The sequence below is a fragment of the Pisolithus orientalis genome, assembly GCF_024613125.1.
Source record: "Pisolithus orientalis strain OTSU chromosome Unknown F5J12scaffold_26, whole genome shotgun sequence".
In the NCBI taxonomy this organism is placed as follows: domain Eukaryota; kingdom Fungi; phylum Basidiomycota; class Agaricomycetes; order Boletales; family Pisolithaceae; genus Pisolithus; species Pisolithus orientalis.
The window spans coordinates 315,064-328,590 of NW_026260807.1; positions in this window are offsets into that span (position 1 = coordinate 315,064).

Sequence of the window (13,527 nt, forward strand, 5' to 3'; positions counted from 1 at the left end):
AATGAGGTGCAAGGACTTTGAACAGGATACACTTGCCTTATCAACCATCACAGTCACAGACCTCAAGAACACTGCAGCTGAGGAGGTGTGACACAAGCCGATTAGTAATGCACGAGTGTGTGCCTTGCAGTGACATGTCATGGCAGCAAATGGGTGAGTGCTTGGATCTGATAATGCCTGTGCTGGGTATTGGAGTATGATCTGGGGCTCGTGTCTCATGCTCGGAGGCCCATCACTTTGGCTGACAATAAATCCAGTCAACATACACAATCCTATTGCTCAGATTTTTGCAGGTAAAAACATAGATTTGAACCAATTCAACCTGCAATTAGGTCCTAATAGTAGTTGACAGGCAGAAAACATCGCCACAAACCCTTATGCTGCTGCCTGGTACTTCCACTTCATCATTGACACTGTCTTGGAGACTCTGTTCAGCATCTGCCAATCAGGCAACAGGACAATCTGTGATGTGGGCATGCTTGGCCATGTCACAGGTTACTTTGGTGTTGTGGAAGCACAGGGCAGGGGGACACTTCACATCCATATGCTGCTGTGGCTGGCAAATACTCCCAATGCCAACAAAATGCAGGCCTTGCTGCAACAAGACAGTTTCCATGATACCATCCATGACTACATTTGCACAAACATATGCACACACCTTGATGACCTCACTGAGCACAATCTGAAGAAGATGGCTAGAGACACTCAGCTAGCATATTCATGACCACATGATCCACACACCACTGGATGGTGAGAGCAAAATCATGACTTTGAATGATGTCTGGTGAGATCTCAGCAACTTCATACCTGCACAAGAGTGACCAGTCTTTGTGCCACATGCAACAGTCTAGTTTGCAAAAGAAGGGCACCATGGCCACTCAGTGATGTCAACTACATCGATGAGCAAGGCAACTGGGGAACACAAAGAACACATGGGTATATAAACACATATTGCCCAGCCTTGCTGACAATGATGTGGTGCAACAATGACCTCAAAATCAACACAAATGGTGCAGACACTAAGGATGTTGCTTTCTATATCACTGCATATGCCACCAAAAAACAAAAGAAAAGTCATAACCTTTCTGCATTAATGGTGTCAGCATTGCCATATCATATAAATAATCCAAAGTATGATGATGTGTGCAAATGCAATTTGCTGTTGATATACCACTGTATCAATGTAATCAATTGCAAGGCAGAGTTATCAGCACCACAGGTGGTGTCATACCTGATGGGATGTGGTGACAATTTCACCTCACATAGCTATGCTTCATTGTACATGGGGCCATTATTCAGTACCATCAAGGGTCTGCACCCAGAGTTCTTGGTAGGATCAACAGAGAGGTGAGCATATTTGACAGCGACATGGCATGATGGCTGCTATACTCACTATCCTGTGTGGCCAGGTATTCATACCACTTATAACAATGTGGTGATGTTACTGTGCAGTCACCAACAGCTGTATACATGCATTCAAATGCAAGATTATCTCCAATGTGGCACAGAGTTGGAGGAATTCTTGCTTCTCACATTCATGTGTGATACATGGGAAGAATGTTATACACCGACAGAGGAGGTCCAAAGTCAGCAAACATCTCACACAAGGAGCTGCCCTGCACACATGTGCTCACCTTATCATGAGGATCACCTGAAGGCTCAAATACACTGCCAAGTTCATCATGCCAAAGGACACAATACCCTCCCACAGGTTGTAGGCCCATGGCTTCCCCATGACAATGACAGCAGCACATACAATTTCTATTGTGTGTGCATGTTGGCATTGTTGAAGCTGTGGCAAATGGGATCTGATCTGAAGATGAATGACAAGGAATGGAGTGTTGCATTAGAGCATATGAAGGCTTCAAATACACCTTGGGTGACCCATGTGCTTGCTGGTTTGCAGTACTATTATGACTCTAAAATGGCCTGTGAAACAGCATCAGTTCCTGGTGAGGCAGGTGAACACTACTGACCTGTTTGAGATCAACAAATGGCAGACCTTGTCAATGAGCCAGCCAACGACACAGACAATAGTGGCAACTGGACAGCAACTCTATCCAAGGCAGACCTGGTGGCTTTCAAACGAGATCAACTTTCAGTGCGAGAGCAGGCTTACACTAAACAGGTGATTGCCATAGTGCTGCAGTATGGGGTGTTCACAGCATGTGCCCCCACCCAGCATTCAGAGAAATATTCATATCAAATAGCCATAGGAGGGGATGTACCTCAACTGGAGGCATGGTTGAACACCATGCATGCCATGGTGGACAGCACTAAGGAAAATCAAATATCCATCATGGCAGACAAAGAAATGGACCATGGTAGCATCCTTGACAACGATGGCAACCTGGTAGAAGATCAACAGCAAGCTTACAACATCATTTATTGGCACTTACAGCACTTTGTCACTGGTGGGAGACCCAATCAGCTGCATATGATTATTCCAGGGGAGGGGGGTGTTGGGAAGTCAAAGACAATACAAATGATCACAGAATTTTACCTGCTGAATTGTTGGTGGTATGCTTGTGAAAGCAGCCTACACAGGCATTGCAGCATTGGTGATTGAAGGCAACACTTATATAGACCCCAAGACAGGCATGCCTAAATAGATTAGCCAGTACACATGGACAGGCCTGAGGGACTAAAGTGAGAGCAACATATGTACAGGCCTGTAAGTGCATTACCACAACATATGGGAGGGCCTGTGGTGGGTAAGGATGTTGAAACATTTAGATGGGCCCATGACCAATTAAGTACACTGAGTTGCTGTAAGACATGGATGGGCCTGTCCTGGTAGGTTACACCCCTGTTGCAACATCAAGGTGGGCCCACCTATCATAACATGGAGAGGGTCACAACATAAGGACAGGCCTGTCTATGATTAGAATACAAAGTTGGCAACATATGGATGGACACAGGAGTAATATCATTTATGGTGTCACAACATCTAGACAGGCCTGTTCATAATAAGACATACCCCTGTCACAACATATAGATGGGCCTGTCGACAGTAAGATGTACTGCTGTTGAAACATAAAGATGGGCCCATCACTAGTATCATTTAATAGAGTCACAACATAAGGTCAGGCCCATCAGTAGTATTATGCAACATATGGACAGGCCCATCCACAGTAAGATGTACCTCCGATGAGACATAAAGACAGGCCTGTCAGTAATCTCATGTATAGCATCACAACATATGGACAGGCCCTTCAGTAGTATTATTTATATCATCACAACATATGGGCAGGCCTGGCCGCAGTAAGATGTACCCTGTCAAAACATCAAGATGGGCCCATCACTAATATCATTTAATAGAGTCACAACATATGGATGGACCCATCCATGGTAAGATGTACCTCTGATGAAACATAAAGATGGGGTGAGTCAAAGTGTGGTTCAGTGGTGAAAACCAACCAAAACCAACACAAAAGACAAAAAGAGTGAGTGGTGGTGTGCCTATGCAATACCCAGATGGTAGAACCTTTGATTTGGGTGGTTTTTTGTGAGTGACAACACTCAAGGATGAGTGCTGAGGGTTGGGGGTGCTCCTGACAAAGAAGAAGCAGGAATGCGAGAGAATGCGATAGACTGCTGTCAGCCTACAGAAGGATGGATGATGACTTAATTCAATGTCCTAAGCTGCACTGAGCTCAGGGAGGGCTTGGAGCGAAGTATATTGATGATAGACAAGGATAAGTGAAGTAGACAATAATTAGACCCTTAATAAAGTCTCAACTATTGAAGCTGCTGAATGAATTACTGAGTGATGATAAAATGCAAGCAAGAGGGGCTCTCTGACATCTTTCTTCTTTTTTTGCTATCTAAGTACAGTGATTTATATACAGTACAGGGGTGTTGCCCTTGGAAAACAAGGTGCAAACACTTGGTAAGTGATTGGTAACTGATGAGTAAGGAATGTAAGTGATGGGTAATCGTCCTGGAAAGCATTGGTAAGCATTGGTAAGCATTAGCAAGCCAAAAGCAAAGAATCAGTAAGCAAAGTCAAAAGATTGGTAAGTATTGGCAACAGGTGAGTCAAAGACAGTCAGAACATCAACGTATGAGTCAAGTAATGTCAGGAACTAGGAAAGCACACTGGAATTGCATTAGGGGGAGGTTGTGCATGTCACATCTTGAAGGGATCACTTCTAGGCCAAGGTGGGATGACAGAGAGGCAGTGCTGATCTGATGCCAATATAGTACATCCAAAAGTGGACAGGGTGAGTCAGATGTCAACAGGGGTCAAGCTTTGGGGGTCTGTGGGGTGACAGGAGCATAGGGGATTGCAACTTTCCCCCCCAAACCATGCTCTCAGGGAAGCAAATAAAAACTTCATGAATGAGGCTCTGTTGGAAGAGAGGATAAAGGGGGAGTGTCTTCTGCTGTATCTTGCAACAAGGAGGCAAGATGTGCATCATACTTGTCATAGATGCGATCAGGGAGAGTGGGGAACAGTAGATTATACTGTAGCTGTTGCAATCTTGGAAGAATGATGGACAAGACTGGAATGAAGACATTGCAGGGAGCAGGGAGGAAGGATCCATATGCTTCTTGGACTGGAGAGACTGAAATGACCACATAAGACCTTTCCAAGTGAATGACAGACCTGAGGTGACCAAAGAATGTCCTCCTAGAGGTCATACTGACAAAAAGAACATGCTGTCCAAGCTGGATGGGCTGAGAGGGCACAGACGAGGGTGGGATGTACCAGGATGCCTCAGGATGGAAGCTGGTAGGAACTCCTGGTAGATATATGTAGCCATGGTCCCTAGCAAAGGGGACAAGTGAAATGATTGATGTAGAGGCAGCCATATCAGAACAATTTAGTAAAATGAGTGTCTTTTGGAGAGAGTGCTGTAGAAACATGTGGAGTGCACAAATCCTTTCCAATTTTGGAAGGTAAGATCGCGTGGCTGAGCACTACAAGCGAGTGTGGGAATGGTCTCTGTATCTGCAGAAATGGCATAGATATGTCGAAAACCAGAATGCCATACATGGGTGCTTAAGAATTTTAGCCAGCACTTAACCTGCTCCCTTTCTTTTTCTCTGGCACTGATGACCTGTTCATGTGCAAGGGATAACTGCTGACATTCCTGGCTGTCCTTCTTTGCATGAGGGCTATGGTCTTCATCTCCATTCATCAGCTGTACCCATGTCCACCTCACCAAACACCTTTGGTGTGTGACAACAGGCCTGTCAGTAATCTCATGTATAGCATCACAACATATGGACAGGCCCTTCAGTAGTATTATTTATATTGTCACAATATATGGGTGGGCCCAGCCCCAGTAAGATGTACCCTGCCAAAACATAAAGATAGGCCCATCAGTAATGTTGTTTAATAGTGTCACAACATAAGGATGGGCCCTTCAGTAGTATTGTTTATATTGTCACAACATATGGATGGGCCTGTCAGTAATATCATCTAATAGTGTCACAACATAAGGACAGGCCCTTCAATAGTATCATGTATATCATCACAACAAATGGACAGGCCCATCTAGCAAGATGCACCCCTGTCACAACATAAGGACAAGTCTGTGTATGGTATTCTTAGGCAGCAGAAAGGGAGATCCAAGCTATCTACATAAGGATGGTCCATGTAAGGCATTCTCAGGCAGCAGAAATGGAGATCAAAGGGATCTATGTAAGGACAGGCCCATCCATGGTATTCTCAGGCAGCAGCTAAGGGAAAACAAAAAACAGTGTTACAACATAAGACAGGCTGATCCATCCATCACAGGATTACAAACCCTTAGCACTGCATAAGACAGGCCAATCTGTCATATCATAGATAGCTCACCACAAATGGATGGGCCTATCCATAATTGGGTTATCCCCCTGTCACAATATGAGACAGGCCCAGGATGACAAGAAATGAAGAAAGTGGAACCTATTGCACTATAGAGTATCTGAATTTCCCACTATAAATTGTGTTTCATGTTGGATGATTTGCCTATCCAGTTGGAATCTCAGGCACTGGTCTTTGTAGCTGCAAGCCAGGCTCCACCATTGGAGCAGACAGGAAACATGCAAAACAAATGGCAATGCTATTCCAGAACAACACATCATATTTTTATCTGAGCCTCTGCTTCATATATGCATTCAGGATTATTGACTTGTACTGGTATTGCCATCATGCCATGGGAATCATTCATAGGCAGGATAAAAAATGCAACATCTGTGTATCTCATCATCTGTCTTTAACCTCTGACTCTTCCACTCTCCAATCACCATCACCACTCTCACCACCAAACTACTCCATTGTCTCATCATCAGCAACATGTTGTTGTCATCATCTCACAAGCTCTTCAAGAAATCACCTGAGCTTGATGCTGTGGCCAACTGCATCCTTCAAATTTACTTCAAGGATATTGCAGAAAGCAGCAAGCTGGGAAAGGTGGACAAGATTGTGAAGTGGAGAGGTGCCATCAAGGTGATAAATGATGAACTAGTGCATCATAGCATCATCACATTTTTTTCACTAACTGATGCATTAAGGACACTGTATGCAACCTCATCACTAGGATGGATGAGATTCTGATGACCCTCATTGGTGTCAACACGGTCTTAACGTGGCATGAAGACCTCAGCTTGATCAAGCACCCATGGCCTGAGTGGAAGATGGTCCTATCCCCTTCCAAAACCAACATTGCCAACCACAAGTGGCTCAACATTGTTGAGCATTGATACAACTACCACCAGTTGGGCTGCCTTATGCCCTATGTGGTGCCAACACTAACCCCACCCACTCAAGAGACCAAAATGCCTATGAGTGACAAAGGAAAACAGATAGCAACCAAGGCAGAGGTAGAGAAAATGATAGCAGAGAGCTTGCACAGGATGGAGGTGGATGATGAGGGTGAAGATGAGGTGCCAGAGAAGGAGGATGATGAGGAAGAACCAGTGTGAGGCAGGCAGAAGTGCAAAGCTGCTGCAAAAATGATGTCCCATTGATCCAGATATTGATCCCACTCTAGGAAGGCAACAGTGGAAACTGACAATGACAATTATGTTCCCACTCAAGGTCAATCAAAATGCAAGCCTTGTCCACCATCAGATGGACTATATGGTAATGCTGCAGTAGCTGTCAGAAGGATGCCTGACCCCCATTCCTGCAAGTTGTGCTGCAGACACAAGGTCTGATGCTACAAGAACACCAGGAAGTCCTGCTTCCCATGCAACAGTCACAAGATTTGATGTAGCCATGCCAAAGGTGGGATTGCTGCTCCAACTCAATGGAATCCATCGCAAGCCAGGGGAAAAAAGTGAGCTTGAAGTCTGTCCCTGATGATGGAGGCCCAAGAATCCCAAAGCCCAAAGGAATGTCCCCCAAAGTGACACATTTCGATGGCTTCCAAAGTCATCAATGCTGGGGTTGGGCCCTCCAACCAGGGAGAGATGATCCCCAAGGGATCTTCACTCAGTATGTTCACAATTTCATGTATTTATGCTGACTCAAATTTTATTCAGAGATTTGTATTCCTGCATTCAAATGCAGGGATTCCTGAACTTCAACAAACCTTCTCTACCTTGTACGAAGGCTCATTGGTCTCCCTCAGTGTAAAGACTAACTCGCCCTTCCCTCACTTCCTTGTGTAACAAGATCAAGAAGCACCCCTCTACTCTCAATCAAATCCACCACTCTACAGGCAGCCATTAGGCTTTAATAGATTGCCTCCCTACATGTAAAGTCACTCATGCACCCACAACACCCTCTATGCTGACAGGTTTCTTTTGAGAAATAAATCCTCCCTCAGCCTTCATTGTTACTATCCATAAAAGTGTCTAACCTGCAAAGATCAAAGCCTCCAGTCCCTCCTCGACCTAACCCCCTTGGACTTGGACAGAATCTGCCCTTACCACCCATCCCTCTAGGATGGTTTGGTCCTTCAGTTACTGCAACAAATCCCCAGTTATCTTATCTGTCCCAGTTTCAGGATTTGGAAATCATGCTTAGTTCAGAAGAAGATGATGATCAGAAGTTAGAGACTTCTTTCAGATCAGTCCTCAAAGAAGATCAGGAAGCACATGATAAAGAAGAAATGTCCATGATGATCAGTCATGGAGAGTCAGTTCCTTAAATGCCCCCAAGGACCAGCTCAGAAGAGGAACTGAGACAGAAGTTGGAAGAACAAAGAGTTGCTATGGCAGAGGAGCTCCACTGGGTTATGCATGCAAGTGCAAGTGACCTGTTCCCAACAGGTACGCCTACTGACTCAGCTTTATGAGATTGGTATTTCAGGAACTTCAGAAAGGCCATACCCCCAGAGCTGCCTGCTGGTGGCAGCAGTAAGGGGAAAGCTGCAGCCGATGAAGATGAAAACCTAGGTTCAAGCTGCCTGCCCAATGGAGGTCAAGGATTTAATGTTGGGTGTCCTGGAGAATATGACAGAAGCCACAATGGGCTTCAGACCTGGATTACGCAGGTCAAAGGGTATCTGAACCTTAACAGACATGTCTACAACATGGAGTCCCTCAAGATTTTGTTCACACTTATGTATATGACCAAAGGCACTGCCATGTCCTTTGCCAAGAACTATCAAAATGAAAACAAGTTGCTCAATGGTTCAATCTACTATACCGACACCTTTCAGAGGTTCATTGAAAGGCTCAAAGCTACTTTCAAGTTGGGAGATCAGACTGCCCTTGCAATCTTACAGCTCTCAGACATTCAACAAGGCAAGCGAGAACTTGAGGCATACATCACAGAGTTTACTGGACTTGTAAACAAGGCTCAGTTGAAAGAAGAATCCCATGAAGCAGGGATCTTCTTCAGGAAAGGCTTAATCAAAGAATATTGTGACTGGGTTCTCAATTCTGGATGTGCCCCTTCCATGGTCATCAAGTGGATACAGTGCATGGGAGAAGCTTGAACTGCAATCACAACTAAGCATATCCTAGAAGGGAAGGAATCTTGGTATGAATGCAAGTTCATTCATTACTGCAGAGGTTCCCAAGATCCTGATGTGATGGACATTGACAAACATAGACAGAACATTAGACATTCTGGTTTGGAAATTAAGTGCTTCAATTGTGGAGCAAACAGTCACATCAAGCATGACTGTAAAATTAAAGTCAAGACCCAACTATCCAACATCTGCATCATCCTTTTGGAGGACAGAATGAAGACCACCTATGTCAGAGATCATGAAGCAAATGCAGAAGAGAGAAAGTTGTTGGGTCCAGGTTTTTAAAGGGCACTGATGAATCTACTGCATCAGTCAGTCCCATTTGTGTGTTGTCTGCTAAATGTACTTCTATAGATGATGAATCAAATATGTGAATTTGTTCTCCTCTCAGATTGGTCATTTTACCGGACTACAAGGCAGGAATTTGGGCCTGTATCGACTCAGGCACTGAAGTCTCCCTCATCTTGGAGAAGATGGTCCAGAAACTCAAGATCCCAACTTATTGGGTCAAAAAGAAGTTCAAGATGACCTTGTTCACCAGAAAGGATGAAGAGTGGGTAACCTGCAAGGTAACCCTGAAAATGGAGATCAAGGAGTGCACCATTCAGGTCAAGTGTTACATAGGGCCCCTTGTCAGAAAAGAACATGTCCTTCTTGGGATGCCATTCCTTAAGGAGTTCAAACCAAGAATGAACTGGGAAACCAGCAAAATTACATGCTGGGATGATGGGTATATGTATCCTGAAGGATCTGATCATTTTGTCAAACAGATAGTGTCTTTGGACACAGGCAGTACAAAGGAATCTTCCAGTCTGTCCCCAGAAGTGGTAAAACAGGGTTCAGGTGAAACCCCCAAAATGAAAATCAATAAAACTACTCTGTCCACAGAACTCAAAGCCACCTTGGCAAGTGGCAAGGAGGAAGTCAAGCTTCCTGAAATATACAAGGAGTTTGCCAAGGTATTCACTGAAGATGACATCCTGCTCCCAGTTCATCAGCCAGGATTGGATCACAAGATCAGACTCCATGACAACTTCAAGCTGAAGAAAGCAGCAGTATACCCAATGTCCCCTGATGAACTCAAAGTTTTAGATGAGTTCTTGGATGAGAATCTCAAGTGCAAAAAGATTCAGCTGTCAACCTTGCTGCAAGCGGCACTGGTGTTTTTTGTGGCAAAGAAGGACAGGAAGAAACAGTTAATTCAAGACTATTGCTACCTTAACTTGTTCACTGTCCCAGATGCACACCTGTTGCCTAATGCACAAGTGTTGTTCAACAAGTTGGTCAAATCCATGTACTATGCCAAGTTCAATATTTGATGGGGTTTTACTAACCCCAGGGTAAAAGAAGGTGATGAGTGGAAAGGAGCATTCATCACTCCCAGAGGGCTCTTTGAGCCTACAGTAATGTTCTTTGGTCAATGCAACTCACCCCCTTCTTTCCAGAGGTATATGGACAAAACCTTTGAATCTCAATGTGGAAAACAGGTTGGATACATGGATGATGTTGCCATCCATGCCAAGACAAAAGAAGAACTTCAGAACTGAGTTCACAAATTCCTGAAGATCTGTGAGAAAGAAGGTCTGTGCCTCAAGATCAGCAAGTGTGTCTTCAAGGCCAAAGAAATAGAATTTCTCAGAATGATAATAGGAAAGGGGCATATGGAGACTTTGCCAATGAAGACTGACACCATTAGTACTTGGGAAGCCCCTGACAATCTTATGGGACTTCATTGCTTCCTTGGATTCTGTAATTTCTACTGCAAGTTCATCCCTTCTTTCTCAAGCATCACCAGACCCCTCCATGATCTCACCAAGAAAGGGGTTTCCTACCAGTGGACTCTGGAATGCGATGCTGTGTTTGAAAAGCTAAAATCTTTGTTATGCTCTTCTCTGGTCCTCACTATTCCTGACTTCTTGAAGCCCTTCACTCTCTTTACAGATGCTTCAAAGCTCAGAACTGGGGCCATCCTTGCCCAGAGAGGAGCTGACAATGAGTGGCATCCATGTTCCTACCTCTCGCAGTCCCTGGTTGGTGCTGAGCAGTGCTACCAAGACTATGACTTGGAAATGCTCACAGTTATTTGGGCACTTAAGGCCTTCCACCCATACCTGCTTTCCCCCATTGAGCTTACTGTGGTCTTCACTGACCACAAGAACTTGGAATACTACTGAGAGCCTCAACAGCTCACTCCATGCCAGGCCTGCTGGGCCACTACTATCCAGTCCTATCCTATCTGGTTCTCCTGGCAGGCTGGTTGCCTACAGGTCCTGGCCAACACTCTTTCTTGTAAAGGCATCCTGGAGGAGCCCACCCCAGTGGCCATGGTCCTTCCCCCAGACCTTTGGCTTTTGGAGGGGGTGGGTCCCCAAGTTCACCTTGTTTCACCCTCTTTTTCCATTACCAAAATACAAAAACAACTAAAAATTAACTGTCTTATGTGAGTTGGATGTCTTCCCACCTGGATACAGCATTCCAAGCTGAACTCAAAGCTGTATTCTCACCTGCTTGAGGAAACACCAAAGGAGAATCGGCTGCCTGATGCTTGCCTGTTGAGGAAACCTGTAAAAGGAGCACAGGGAGTTTATGCTATATCCATGGACCTGTATGAGCATGTCAAGAATGATATGTCAAAGGCCTCTACAGGCCCAGAACCTAAAAATAACATCACTATTGTGGAAGATGAAACAAAATGTTTTGGAACCATGCATCTCTATATTCCCCCTGAAGATCACCATCACTACATGTGCTCACATCATGATCACGAGTCAGCTGGACATCCTGGACAGAAGGCAATGTTTGCAAAGATGCGAAAGGAAGTATGGTGGGAAGGTATGGGAAAGAATATACAAGCTTACATGGCAGGATGCCTGGTATGTCAAACGACCAAGGTGGTGACTCATCCACCAACTCCACCTGTTTTCCCCCATGATATGCACAAGACTGTGTTTCCATTCCAACAAATATCCATGGATCTCATCACAGATCTCCCAGTCTTGGGAGAACAAAAATATGACTCTATTCTCACGGTTGTTGATCAGGGGCTGTCCAAGGCTTCCCTGTTTGTTCCATGTCATAAAACAATTGACTCTGTCAGGATCACCTGACTCTTCCATCAGTTCATCTATTCCCACTTTGGGGTTCCTGAATCAGTGATCTTGGATTGTGGACCACAGTTTGCTTCTTCCTTTACAAAGGAGCTCTACAAAGCAATAGGGGTAAAAACCAAGCTTTCGACAGGTTACCACCTACAAACCAACAGAGAGAGCAAATGGGTAAACCAAGAGGTGGAAGGGTATCTTCGGTTGTACTGCACCAAAGCACCGAACTCCTGGGCAGCAAAACTCCCATCTGCCGAGTTTGCTCACAACTCCCATGTCCACTCCATCCATCAAATGACACCATTTTCACTCCTAGGCTATGACCTGTCCCCCTATCCAGAAAAGTGGCTTACTGTGGTTCCCTTGGTAGATGAAAGATTAGAAAGGCTGCCCTCAAGTTGAGATGTCACCATTCTTGCTCATAAGAAAGCACAGGATCTGATGTGTTCATGCTCAAAAGGGTCCTATGTACCGCCCAAGGTCAGAGATCAAGTCCTCCTTGACACTGGACATCTCCATGTCAAAAACCAGTGTGACAAGATTGCACCCTGATGACTTGGACCATTCAAAGTGACTCAGGTTGTGTCACCCATCACCTTCTGGTTGGAGCTCCCTCCAACTTGGAAGGTTCATCCTGTGTTCCACACCTCTCACATCTATCCTTAGACCAAAAACAACACATATGGACAAGCTCCACCCGCACTGCTGCCAGAACTTGTTGATGATGAAATTGAGTGGGAGGTTGAGTCAATAATCAATCACAAGGTTGATGGGTGCAGAGGTAAGAGGTGATACCTGGTCAAGTGGAAAGGGTTCCCCCATTCATCAAATACCTGGGAACCTGAAGAACATATAAAAGACCATGCTGTGGAGGCTCTCTCCCAGTACAAAATTGCTCGCCATTTTGAAACTAATGGACTCTCCTCGCTCCATCAACACTGAGAATGACTATACCAACCTCCCCCTTGCAGAATCTGTTTATGACCCCACAGCTGACCAGGATGACCTCTTCATCCCCCCCATCACTGTCTATGCCCCAGCCTCACCTCCAACAACCTCTGCTGGCTTTCCTGACTCATACCCCTCATCCCCCATCTCACAACCTCGTGTGACATCACCCCCTGTTGCCTGCCCTCTCTGACCACATCCACACATGTCCTTCTTGGTTAAGAGGGTCCCTGCCCCCAAGGCCAGAGTCTCCCTCAGTGGGGACAGTAACCAGCAGGGAAAGGGAAAGGGCAAGGCACAAGTTGATGATGACTCTGATAGTCGAGCAGCCAAAGCCAGCTCCTCTGAAGCTCCTGAATCTCCCCACCTACACACTGCCTTCACCACCTACTCCGATGGTGCTCAATGTGCTGCCCTTGATCTCCTCACCACAGCAGCCCTTGCCAGGGATGATGAGCCATGACCAATTGCAGCAGCTGACTACCTGGACATTGTTAGGGCACTTGATGTCTTCCACAATGGGGACAACATTGACAGGTGCTCACCAGAACAGGTTATGT